The sequence below is a fragment of the Meleagris gallopavo genome, chromosome 1 (assembly GCF_905368555.1).
Source record: "Meleagris gallopavo chromosome 1, MGAL_WU_HG_1.1, whole genome shotgun sequence".
Lineage (NCBI taxonomy): Eukaryota > Metazoa > Chordata > Aves > Galliformes > Phasianidae > Meleagris > Meleagris gallopavo.
In genome coordinates, this window is record NC_139404.1 from 113,785,078 (window position 1) to 113,798,110 (window position 13,033).

Consider the following 13,033-nt stretch of genomic DNA (forward strand, 5'->3'; position numbering starts at 1 on the left):
TAAATTTGAGCTGAGTTCATTGCAGCTCTGCGGCTGCAGCTTCAGCACCAAGCCCGCATTGGCGTTTTTCATGCTGAAAAATAACCTCCTGCACAAAACTGCTTTCAGTAAAAGTTCTCAGAATGAGTTACAAGGACAGCGTTTCAAAACCCAAATACAATGAAAAAAGAGCTCCCTTCCTCCAAAATGTCTACCAGACATACTCTCAGTGCTGCTGCCCCAAATTAGAGTGTGTGGGGAAATGATCTCTTTTCATGTTTATGAAACTGGGAGGCATAGATAATGACTTCATAGCTAACACATACCTCAGAAATCTCAAATGTTATTATATCCCCTGATTTCTCTACACCCCCTGTAAATGTAAACCATGTCTGCAACAACATCTACATTGAAGAGAGTACCAAATCCAGATGTGAAACTAAGAACTCTGTATGATGTGCCATTGGAGAAGACAGCTCTAGAGCACAGTTTGTACTCAGGCCATTCCTCACTGTGAAGAGATAGAGGAAGCTGCTTTCATAGCCTTGATTCAGCCAAGCACCTGAGCATCCACCTGTGCAGGCACGAGCACCCCACATTAAGGCCGAGTTTGGGTAGACACACATCAGCTCAACGGCAGAACCCACAGCTAGCCAGCACACCAGCAACTGTGTGCCAGCAGTTACAGATAGGCACTGCCATAAGGAACTGACCTTGAGCTGTTTGATATGTTGGAGAAGCTGGAGACAAACTCTGGAAGGTCTCTGGTGCTGGAGACAAGCTCTCACTGGTTTATCAAGTCATCTGATGATATCTGAATTTGTCACTGTGCAAAAAGTGCAAATCAACTTAATGAATTTAGAATACTTATCAGCTACTATTGCTGATCTATGACAGTCCTTAATACACTTTACAGGAATACTTATGAGAACCCATTAGCTGCAGTTCAGAGGGGGCTCAACATGCCTTCTTCAAACATGCGAATTATGGTGTTTGAAGAGATTTCAGTGTACAGGAAAAAAATATATTTGATTAGAAAACATAGTTTTAAGTTGAGTAGTTAATTTGATTTTACAGCAACGTATGGAATAAATCAGCTCCAACAGTAGTGCAGTTTCTTGTTTCCAATTCTAAGGTACTTTTGAATAATAGAAAATCAGTGAAGAGTGCTAAAGGAATGATCTCTTTAGAGTTCATGTACACCCTTAAGATGCCTTTCAGTGAGAAAAAGCATTTCCATGTCTGCATCTTCCAGAGATACATACTTCTATTTGTGATTTCTGGTGACTATAAGCTTTGAGAAAGGTACTATATACACAAATCCTGACACAACAGAGTGCAAACAGCAAATTCTTGTGCTGAAATACGGAGGTGACTTTATCTAGTAAATGTAATGACAAAGCATTTAGAACAAGATTGAATCTCACAAAAGCAAATAGACAATACATAGAGATCCATCTATTTTCTTCATCTTCCCGTTCAAAATAATAACTGTTTAAATAGTCCTACCTGAAGGCCTAGTATTTCTAGGAAAGATAAACAGAAATGATCACATCTTTCAAAAATCATCAGAAATCAACCTGTAAAGATAAACATTTCTCCATGTTTTCAGGGGGGGAGGGGAGAGGGGAAGAAGGAGGGGAAGATGGTTGTATGAAATACCAAATAGTTGTCTGATTAAAGGAGAAGTATAAATATTTTCTCCAAAAAGAAAGTAGAAAGATCTTCATGACAGGTCCTATGTAAAATAAAGAAAATAGACAATAGAAGAGCATAAAAGATGCTCTGGTTGCCTTCCAAGTTTGCTGTAACTCTTCCTCTTCTGCTGCTGTCCGTGGAATTATTAAAGCAGATGCTCAGCATGGCCCCCTTTTTTTATTGTGCTATCTTCAGAGAATGTTCAAATACAATTAATTCTTTTTTCCTCAAAAGAAGCATCCAAGCCACATTCCATTTCCATTAACTAGGACACCAAAAACTGAAATAAAAACAACAGAATAAATCATAGGTCCAATACTATTTTAAAAAATCTCTAAAGCAGAAAGGACAATGAAGAACTGGCACCAACATGAATTTGAGCTGCTGAAGGAGAGATGAAAAATAGCTTGTGTATTCTAACAAAAACTTAAAGTGTAAGGCTGGAAGGCAATATGATATAAGTGAGAAGTCAAATAAATATTGAACGGTGGTGCAGTAAGTGTTTTGGCTTAGGCAATTGAATAGATGGAATAAAAACAACGTCCCAGATTCAGCCTTCTTCCTCAACATCACGCAAAATGAAGATGCATCTGAATTGCCAGTACCAGCAGGAATAAAGTAGTTATGCAGACTCTTGTCCACCTGGAGGCTGGCCTAACCACCTACCAAGTTATTTCCTTACTAAACGCTACACTACTGCTTGTGTTTGTTTATACCAGACTCCTACATGTATATGCCATGGGTTTAACATCAAATGGTAAAAATGATGGTAATAAGTCAGCAAACAGGAGGATGTTGGTTAATAATCAGCTGAAAAGCTAAAATAAGCTAAGACAGAAGATAATGAAGTACTATTTTATGGTAGAAATAAAACTCTTTAGAAGGGTTGTGTATGAACACTCACAGGCAGTAATAGAAACTTCAGATTTTTTTGTTAGGCACCTGAAACTGTTCTTTCTTATGTACAATATGAAACTAATGGCTTTCCAAAAATAAACAGTTGCAATGACCGTGAGTAACAAACACATAGCTTCTGAGGATGGCAAAAGTCCTTAGATCTTCAGGGTTGCTCTATCTAATTCAGTAATGACCTACAAGTGCCTTTCAAAGGAAGCAAGAAAATCAATACTGAGTCACAGAAACTTTCTGGTACCTTTCCCATTATTGATTAAACTCTTTTTAGAATTTAAGGCAATTTATTACTTTTTCAAACTTTCTTTTTCCTGAAAAGTGCTTACTCCTTTTTTTTGCAGTCCTATATTTACAGTTACTAATTGCACTTCATTTCAAGGCATTCCATATTTCAAAGAGTCTGTAGTGTATACATAGGAAGATCTTCCCTACTAAATATTTTATTGAGGCTTGCAAAAAGCCCATCACTTAAAAGATTACCACACTAGCTCTGCATATTTGTCATTCAAAGTCATCAGGGAATCCAGACCTTCTGCCTCTATTGGCAAGGATTAAGCACGCAAATTGATTGGAGTTGGTTTCCTAGTCTAGAAACACACAACTATATATTTCTCTGACTTCACTGAGCATCAGAATACAGTTAAACACCTTTTCTAAATGGAAACATTTTTCTGGATCAGAGCTATTGCATTCCCTCAGCAAGTTTGCTGATGATACGAAGTTGGGAGGATTGGCTGACACGCCTGAAGGCTGTGCTGCCATTCAGCGAGACCTGGACAGGCTGGAGAGCTGGGCAGTAAGAAACCGGATGAGGTTCAACAAAAGCAAGTGTAGGGTCTTACACCTAGGGAGGAATAATTGCATGCACCAATACAGGCTGGGGGATGAGCTGCTGGAGAGGAGCTCTGCAGAGAGGGACCTGGGCGTCCTGGTGGACGACAGGTTGGCCATGAGCCAGCAGTGTGCCCTCGTGGCCAAAAAGGCCAATGGCATTCTGGGGTGCATTAAGAAGAGCGTGTCCAGCAGGTCGAGGGAGGTGATCCTCCCCCTCTACTCTGCCCTGGTAAGGCCTCATCTGGAGTACTGTGTCCAGTTCTGGGCTCCCCAGTACAAAAAAGACAGGGATCTCTTGGAAAGAGTCCAGCGGAGGGCCACAAAGATGGTGAAGGGCCTGGAGCATCTCCCCTATGAAGAAAGGCTAAGTGAACTGGGTCTGTTTAGCCTTGAGAAAAGAAGACTGAGAGGGGACCTGATCCAGGTTTATAAATATCTGAGGTGTGGCGGCCATAGCGGTGAGGCCAGTCTCTTTTCAGTGGTACGTGGAGGCAGGACGAGGGGAAACGGACATAAGCTGCAGCATAGGAAGTTTCGCACGAATGTGCGTAAGAACTTCTTTGTGGTGCGGGTGACGGAGCACTGGAACAGGCTGCCCAGGGAGGTTGTGGAGTCTCCTTCTCTGGAGATATTCAAGTCTCGCCTGGACGCCTACCTGTGCGACCTGGTGTAGGGAACCTGCTTTGGCAGGGGGGTTGGTCTCGATGATCTCTAGAGGTCCCTTCCAACCCCTACAATTCTGTGATTCTGTGATTCAGCACTTTGTTCTGGGTATTATTTTTTTTACACTTACCTACCCTGAAAAGATGAAGAAGACATCGTCAGTGGAAACTAAATTCTCATCTTTCAAGTTAAGGCTCAGAGGTGGGAGAAGTACAAGAGGAAATAAACCTAATTTTCAGATAGAGTGCTATTCTTACAGACCAAGAAGACAGCTTTCAGTGTACAGATATTTTGGTCAGATGCTGGAATGGGCTGCCCAGGAAGGTGGTGTAGCCACTGTCCCTGGAGGTGTTCAAGAAACATTTGATGTTGTACTGAGGGACATGGCTTAGTGGGGAAATACTGGTGGTAGGTGGATGGTTGGATCAGATGATCTTGAAGGTCTTTTCAACCTTGGTGATTCTATGATTTATTAAGATTAAATTGTACTTAAATCATAAAGAAAACAGTGATAAACAATTCCTTTCATTGCATTTCCATGAAGCTCTTACGCTCAAAAACTACAACATAGAGTTATAGTTTTGTAGATTTGCAAAGTTGAAGTGTCATATATTCACAATTAATGAGGACTTAAGATACCTGCCCCAATTTTTATAGTTCACTTTTCAAAAATTTACACAAATTTCAGTTGAAATAGACAAAAAAAGTGCCCTCAGAGCACAGATTATGTTTTGGTCTCCATGTATCCATTTGTGCCACCACATAAGCTACTATTAAAGACAAACACCAAGCTCAAATGAGTTTTACTGTTCTCTCCACATCCAATACAGTGTACTATATGCTCTGGGCAGCTTCATGCCAACTGACCAGAGCAGACACCAGCAAAGAGCTGTGTTTGTTTTAAGCTCCAGCTTCCTGCCACACAAATGTGCAGCCATCAATGCTGGATGGAAGGAACTTGTAAACAGCGTGGAAAATGTTGATGTATCTGTCCAAATTAAAAGGCAAAATCTTTCTCAGTGGTGTGTAGTGTTAGGACAAGGAGTAGTGGCCAAAAACTTGAACATAGAAAGTTCTGTACTAGCATACAGAAGAATTCCTTTACAGTAAGGATGATGAAGCACTGGAACAGGTTGCCCAGAGAGGTTGTGGAGGTTACCCCTATGGAGATATTCAAGACCCAGCTAGATGGCTACTGAACAACTTGTTGTAGGATTCCTGTGACCACCCTTTCCAACCTCCAACCCACTCTCTATATCCTATCTAAATCACAGGAAAAACTAACAACTGTAGAGCAGCAGCTCTGCCCCTCCAGCTTCCCCTGAGCTACAAGAGAACCAATGGGCAGGCAAGTCATTTCTTCCCCAAAATACACATTTAATGGTCTATTTTTCATTATTGCCAGAAAATATAGATGTGCTTGGGCACTGTCAAAATCCTACTTCTACTGAAGGGAACAAAGAGAAAGCATCATATTTTTAAATTTTTCCCAACTTTCAGTTTTGGTAAAGGCAAGAATAAACCATCTCTTCAGACGTAGTGGCAGTTCAGTCAACGTTTGAACAAGTGCTCAGGTCCCTAAATCTTCTCCACTTGTTCCTGAATATTTAGAGATGCCATCAACAGCCCACTATATAATATTTATACTGAAGGAGCTACGTAAACAGCACTTTGCTGATTTTAACTGACTAATCATGGCTTGAAATAGCAATATTCTCATTAAAAAAATGCTTCTTACCAGCAATTAGGTACTGTGTTATTAACTGCTTCTGGGATACTGTACATAAGCACTGCTCATTAGCTTCATCAGGGATCAGAATGAAGGTTATTTTAAAACTAAAATGAATGAGCAACAAATCAAACTCCGGGGCTGAATGCATCAGCTGGAGCTGATGGGTCATCACAGTCAATATGTAGTATATCTCTGAAGATATAATATAAATAACCTAAGTGCTTAGCCACCTACTCATAATTTCATTTCAGAGCACTCTGTGCATGTCTTGCATACTAATAACAAACCTCTTTATCCACTGTTTCTGCCCATCTACATTAGGAAAAACAAACAGACGATAACTGAGATTTTTTTTTGGTTAAAGATAAAATGTTAAAAGCTGAAATTACCATTTTATTAAAACCCCAAACCTCTTCACTGGTGATCACCGGTGATCTCTTCATTAAAACCTGGAGCTCTTTTTTTTTTTTTTTTTTCAGTATTAAAATCCCCAAGATCTCATCAGTGGTGGCCTTGTTGCTGGCATTTCTATCCCTAGTGTTGGGAGGAACCTTACGTTGCAGTTGCAGTGTAAGCATTCTCCTCCACTGAAGGACACTCAGTGGAGCAGAGATTGGGCACCACTGGGCTCCATATTGAGGTGTATCACAGCAGCATCTCAGTATCACACGGCCACTTGCTCACTTCCTCCAAGTGGGATGAGGGAAAAAACTGGGATTGAATTATAACCTATGGGCTGAGATAAAGGCTATTTACCAAGACAGAAGGGAAAAATGGAAACATAAATGCAAATATAACAGCATAGATACCTGCAATGCAATGCAATTACATACCACCAGCTGACCAATGCACAGCAATAAATAACAGCTGTTGCTGACTGATTCCCACCAGCAATGCAAGGACAGCCTCAGGGGCTTTGTCCATTGCAGGTGGGCTCAGCAGAGCTCTGCAGGTGTGGACTGAAGGAAGGATTGGAATGGCAGTCTTAAAAACACGTTATTTTAGTACCTATCCGCTGTGAATTCGACAGAGAATTGTGCCTCTGCTGGTTCCTGAGCAATGTGCTGCATGCCAATGGTCAGCAGTGGGGCTGCTCTGAGCCTTTCTCCCTATCTGTAAAATAAATGCCATAAGCAAGCATTACACTGCTGCAAGGAACTTTGCAGATGTGTCAAAAGCTTTTGAGGTTCATAGACAAAGAAGTCTATGGATTCTGTGGGACCTGTGGGTCTTTTCATTACCTTGAGTAAATAAACTGGACCACCATGGAATTATCGGTACTAAATCCTCAATGCTTTTTCTGTGGATGTTGGGAACTCACCGTGTAATAACCAAACTGAAACAGAACCACAAGTGGAGGATACATTTCCTCAAATACACTAAAATGCATTTCCCTTCATAAAATTATGTTTCTAGTATATAGTATCAAATAGTATGTATTTGATTGTATGTTTAATCAACCCTCTCATTCTGGACTCTCTAGATATAGGATGTGTCTCACGTGAAACATTATTTTGTTGTAATTAGTTTTAGTTCTGCTGTATGATGTAAGAGCTCAGGTTAGTGCAGAATTAAGAGAAACTGCTTAAATCCAGTGCAGTGATAGCCTCCAGATTCTCATGCAACTGCACCAATGCTTCTTAGTGTTTTCAATACGGCTCTCCTGGAATTTTTCATACCCACAGCTGGAAACACAGATCTAGAGTGTGTGCCAATAGAATTTCAATTCTGACCCGGCATTCAGGTAGAAAAGTGATAAGTACTAGTATTTAGAGAAATTTGCCTTTTTTCTAATCCTGTCATTATACATAGCAATTTCATTTATGCTTATTTTTAGAAATATCTAATATCCAGTTCAAAAAAGAAAAGTAGTTGCTTTGCCTCTGCTAATTTTAAAGTCAAATTGAAGAACAGGATGAGTCTATATGAGTTGATCTTCCTGTCATTCATTTATGGAGCACAAAACAGATTAATTCATTTGATAGAAAAGAAAAAAATAAAAAAGACAGCAAAACACAGTTTCTAAGGAAATTGGTAGAAAACGAACTCAATTTTAATGTGTCCCTTCAATGCAGTGTCCATTTTCCTTTAGGAGTAAATTCTGCAGTGATTTGCCATAATTTATGTATGGAAGCTAGAAATTACAAAGATTTTATGTACTTACCCACCTTCATAATTTGATTTTAGACTAGTCTGTGAACATCTTCTATTCTAATAGTAAACCCCATTATTCACATATTTCTACTGTAGGAAGCACTATGGCATAGGTTCCTATTTCAACACTTCACAAAGGAAAGCAATGAGAAAGTAATTCCCTTTGAGTGGAATAATCCTGATGCATCCACATCACTCTGCAGAGAGAAGAGCAGAAGGCATACAGAAATGAAGATAAGCTGGAGGAGACCTAACAGACTTCCTGAGAGCTGTTTTCCAAAGCCCAGTTAGAGGAGACAAATATGCTGACAATCTCAACAACTCAAATATTGCTTGATTTGAAAAAAGTAATTATTTTTGTCTACTTCTTGCTTTTGAGAGAGAGAAAAATCTAGAGTTTTAAAATATAGAACTATACCCGCAAGCAATAATTTTAATCCAGAACTCCAAGTACTGCAAAGCTTGTATTAAAATCATTAGAGCTGACAACAGTGGCAATGCCATTAGAATTGTAGGATCTTAGAATGGTTTGGGTTGGAACAGACCTTAAGGATCATCTAGTCCCTACCTCCAACCCTGGAGGCGCTCAAGGCCAGGTTGGATGGGGCACTGGACAGCCTGAGCTGGTCGGGGACAGCTCTGCCCATGACAGGTGTTGGGATGGTGTGGACTTTCAGGTTCCTTCCAACCCAAACCATTCTGTGATTCTATGATTCTGTGAATCTTTGTCACACAATGTCAAAGGATGCATATATTGACTAAAATTCTGCAGAGTTGTCTACTGAGATATAGACTGAGTCAAAATCTTGTGGAAAACCAAGCATTCTGCAAAATTTCAGTGCACTTGTCCACCACAATCTTTTCCTAGCCTGCCCCCAAAATTCAGATTGTTTTCCAGATTATATACCTTTGAGAACCCAGTTACCACAGAATCAAGCCAATCTAAGCCTTTCCCACTGCCATAGGCTCCAGCAGTGTCAGTGTCAGGTAGGAGGGAGGCTCCAGAGCTGAACACACCAAAGTCTGAAACCTCAGAGCCAGGATTTGTGTGTGGAAAAAGAAGGGAATGCTTCTAACTCCTAACACAGCTAACTCCTGATGCAGAAGCCACAGCTCCACAAGAAGCTTCATGCGGCTTCTCTCACTCTTGTTTCTGTTCAGGGGCCTCAGGCAAAGGGAGGGGACATACTCCAGTGGAAAAGAAGAGCTCCTGAATGTGGCACATCTGTGTTTTGCTTGACAAAATATTGAGAGAAATACTTGCTTAGAAAATAAAGTTCCTTTTTGCAAGAAAGCTGTAATTCAGAGAATGTTAAGGCAGAACCAGGGAAAAGAAGCAGTGGCTTTGAGCAGGATGCAGAAGGCACTGGGGAGGGAAGGGAACATATTCCTGGAAAGTGGTGCAATGAAAGCACCACCTCCCCTTTCCAGACATAAATGATGCCCAGCTGTTTCTCACCACTGAGAATATCACTTTCCTCCCTCTGAAAGCCATAGTAACGCATTTTATTAATCAGGGAGCAGTTTGAAGTGGCTAATATCTACTTCTACAAAGACATTTCAGCACTGTATTTTTATTCCTCTCATTCCCCCTCCATCAAGAAAGCAGCAGAGAAGTCTACATTGAGTATCCTTCGGTGATTAATGCAATTTAAGCCCTAGCATTATTTTCCATTTAAATCCTTTTTGCCAAGGTTTAATTATAAAATCTGGTTGACTTATTTTATATATCAAAATAAATTTTAATTAAAACTTCCGTAGCATTTTAAATCAATGCACTTCACAGAAATTACCTGATAAACTTGACAAATACATACAATTAGAGCAGTCTAGATTTTTAAACTGTTTTCATTTTGTCAGGAACCCCTAATAGGTTTTCAGATGTCACCCGGGTGGAGGTGACATGATGTGAGAAGTGCTGAGTGGGAGTCGTCTGGCTGTTGTGCTGACTGAAGGCCCATTCTTTGACTAAACTTCTTGTGTCTACAAAACAGCCTGTGAATGAAGGAAAGAAGATGGTTGGGTGGGATCTAGAATGCTTGGTTATCAGACAGTTCAGCTGCAGGGTGCTGGTAGGAGACCCGTATCCTTGGAGGTTGGTGGTCCTCTGACTGGTGGTAGGGTTGGGAACTCTTTCAGTAACCAGAAAAAAGGTTGCTACCAAAGCACAAAGAGTTGTCTCATTGGGCACCCTGCTACCAAAATAAATGGTGAAGATTCAATTGGCATCAAGAAATGGCTTCTGTGCATAGGGGAAATAGAGAAAGATTTTTCTGCCTCTGAAAAACTTACTCTGTGAATATACTAAGGGCTTCTATTTGTCATACTGTCAAGTAAGCACTCGAAAATATACATGAATTGAGCTTTCCTGAGAAATTAATGTAGTCAGCCTGTCTTGTTTATAATTTTAAACAGGTGCTACATGCTTCATTTCCGCAGTGGCAAAATGTTATTAAGAAATCCAGAACAATTCTCTGCTCCTTTGTTCAGAAAATGCAGTTTATGCTTTAAATTTCTTGTCAGTCAAAAGTTTCATATTCACCATAACCAGGTAAATATTTTTCATCCATCCACTGTTCATAAACTGCCCAATCATTCAGTATTTTCTCTTGTCGCTTGTGGCGTTAATTAATGTTCATGTAGACAGAGCTGGTAAACGATGGAAATGTCAAAAAAGCAAAACAAATTTATGTTTGTTGAAAATGAGCGTAATAAATACTGCATTTGTGTAAATGGATTTTGAGTACAAAACATACCTTAAATAGATAGTAAGAGTAACATGCATGGCCATAACTCAGCAAAGAACAGAGACACCTACAGCTACATCAGGTTACTCAAGGCCCCCTCCAGCCTGGCCTTGAGCATCCACTGGGCAGGGGCAGTGACGGGGCATCCACTGCCTCTCTGAGCAATCTGTTACTGTGTTTCACTACCCTCATTGTAAAAAAAACAACTTATTTCTTATACCCTGTCGCAATCTCTCCTCTTTTAGTTTGAAACCATTTCCCCTTGTCCTATCACAACAGACACTGCTGAAGAGTCCATCCCCTTCTTTCCTGTAGCTGCCATTTAGATACTAAAAGGCCAGTCTCAGGTCACCTCACAGCCTTCTCTTCTCCAGGCTGAACAGCCCCAGTTCTCTCAGCCTGTCCTAATAGGAGAGGTGTTCCATCCCTTGGATCATTTTTGTGGCCCTCCTCTGGATGCACCCCAGCAGCTCCATGTCTCTCCTGTACTGAGGACTCCACATCTGGACACAGTACTCCAGGTGAGGTCTCAGCAGTGCAGAGCAGAGGGACAGGATCCCTTCTTAAAGGTGCACACATCCAAATAAAGTGATACAACCATTCGAAGACTTTTTATTTAACCCTTGCCATTAATTTCTCTCTGATAGTCTTTAAATGGTTGACTTCACTGAGGAGGTATTACTTTAAATAATCTTTATTTATTCTACCGTGTTTAAATTAGAAGCACTCTCTGACCTGGCCTGAGCAAGAAGCTATTGAAAGTGTTCTGCTAACAGTCTGATTTCAAGCCCAAGATGCCAAGGCTATGTCTGTAAATGCAGGATTTCTTAATGTGCAGAAATAAGATAGCAGTAAAGCAATTTTGCTGTGGTAATAGAGAGATTTCAGATCAGTGCCCACCTAAAATATCCATGTTGCCAATAAAAGCACAGCATTGCCACTATCTCTGGTGTACAGGAGTGCTAGGATACCATCCAAGCAAAGCGTCCCTACCTCCGTGGGGTAGCAGAGCTGTGCTGGCAAAGGGTAGCAGTGTGGGTCTGCCTTCAGCACTGGTGTTGGAACAGAGAAGGAATGTATACAAACTCAACTATATTGTGTACCATATATAAATATTTTTTTCTCCTCCTGATGCTCATTTCCTGGCCAGGGACCAGAAGCAGTATTCTACTGTTGTCATGATGTAAACCAGACCCATAGAAAAGCCTGCAAGATGCTATCCTGAATCCCAACAGACATCCACTAACATGGACTTCAGTGCAACTCCTCATCGTATCACCCCTCTGCACAGTGCATCTTTTGGACTGTAGCAATGGGCTATGGCTGCCTGTCAAGATGAAAGATGAGGAACACCTCTGCAAAGGCAGATAAGGAGTACAGGCGCTGCAGAATAACCCAACAACATTCGTAGCCTTCCGGGTGGATGTAAAATGCCTTCATTTTTGCCAGAGCCAGAGAATAGAGAAGGTGGTAATGAAAGGCTGTGAAAAAAAAAGGTGTTTGCCACTGTTCCAGTGGGAAATGTATGAGGGAGATCAAACAGAACCTACAGGATCTAGAGATAGATGAAATTCAAGGAAAAGCAGGCAGCGGGGAAATCTGAAAAGTGAATTAAGGGCTTCTCTTTTAGCTTTTTATTTTCCCTAGAACTTAGTTTTAAGTTTCTGGTGTGTTTCAGTGTTTAAAAAGCTGTTTTCAGAATAAAAGACAGGGGAAGAGAGGAGGAGTCTCTGAGATGCCTGTGCAGAAGTCGTAGCTCAGTGTAATTGCCAATGAGCCTTCAGAAAAGTGCTGTGCGCAGAGAGAAAAGCTAAGGGGAAGCATCATCATAAGGAGAATTTGTGCTTCACATACTGCAAACCTTTAACTTCACTAAAAAAGTTTAAAAAAAAAATGCATGGGTCTCAGTTACATTCATTTTCTTCCCTAGGGAACATCTGTTTATTCCAAGGTCAAGGTGATGTCCGAGATAAGGATACAATATATGGTTTAGTATCTTAGTGGTTAGTAATGGTGATAGGAGAACGGTTGGACTAGATGATCCTGTAGGTTTGTTCCAACCTTGTGATTCTATGATTCTATGCGAAGATGCCACAAAGAAAAAGAAATTACGTAGTTCTAACAGCTCTGCTGCACAGTTGGACTCTTAGGTCCATGTATATAACCTTAGTGCTGGAACTCTGTGACTTTGGTGTGAAAAATGCATTAATAGTTAATAGTCTTGGGGTGACTCCTGCACAGAAGAATTGCCACTCCTTATGTTTTTTTGTTTTTTTATTATGAAAGAGTTCACTGTCTTTCTTCATATGTGTTT

The 13,033-nt window shown here is 40.6% G+C and overlaps 1 protein-coding gene across 3 annotated transcripts in view; it reads right to left on the minus strand.

The window, feature by feature from the left end:
• Nucleotides 1-13,033, minus strand: part of GK (glycerol kinase) — a 61,740-nt gene that overhangs the window by 7,805 nt on the left and 40,902 nt on the right. For all 3 annotated transcript variants that reach the window (XR_014879934.1, XR_014879928.1, XR_014879927.1), the window contains exon 20: nucleotides 693-1,957. The gene's annotated coding sequence lies outside the window, so the exon portion shown is untranslated. The remainder of the gene's footprint in view (nucleotides 1-692; nucleotides 1,958-13,033) is intronic.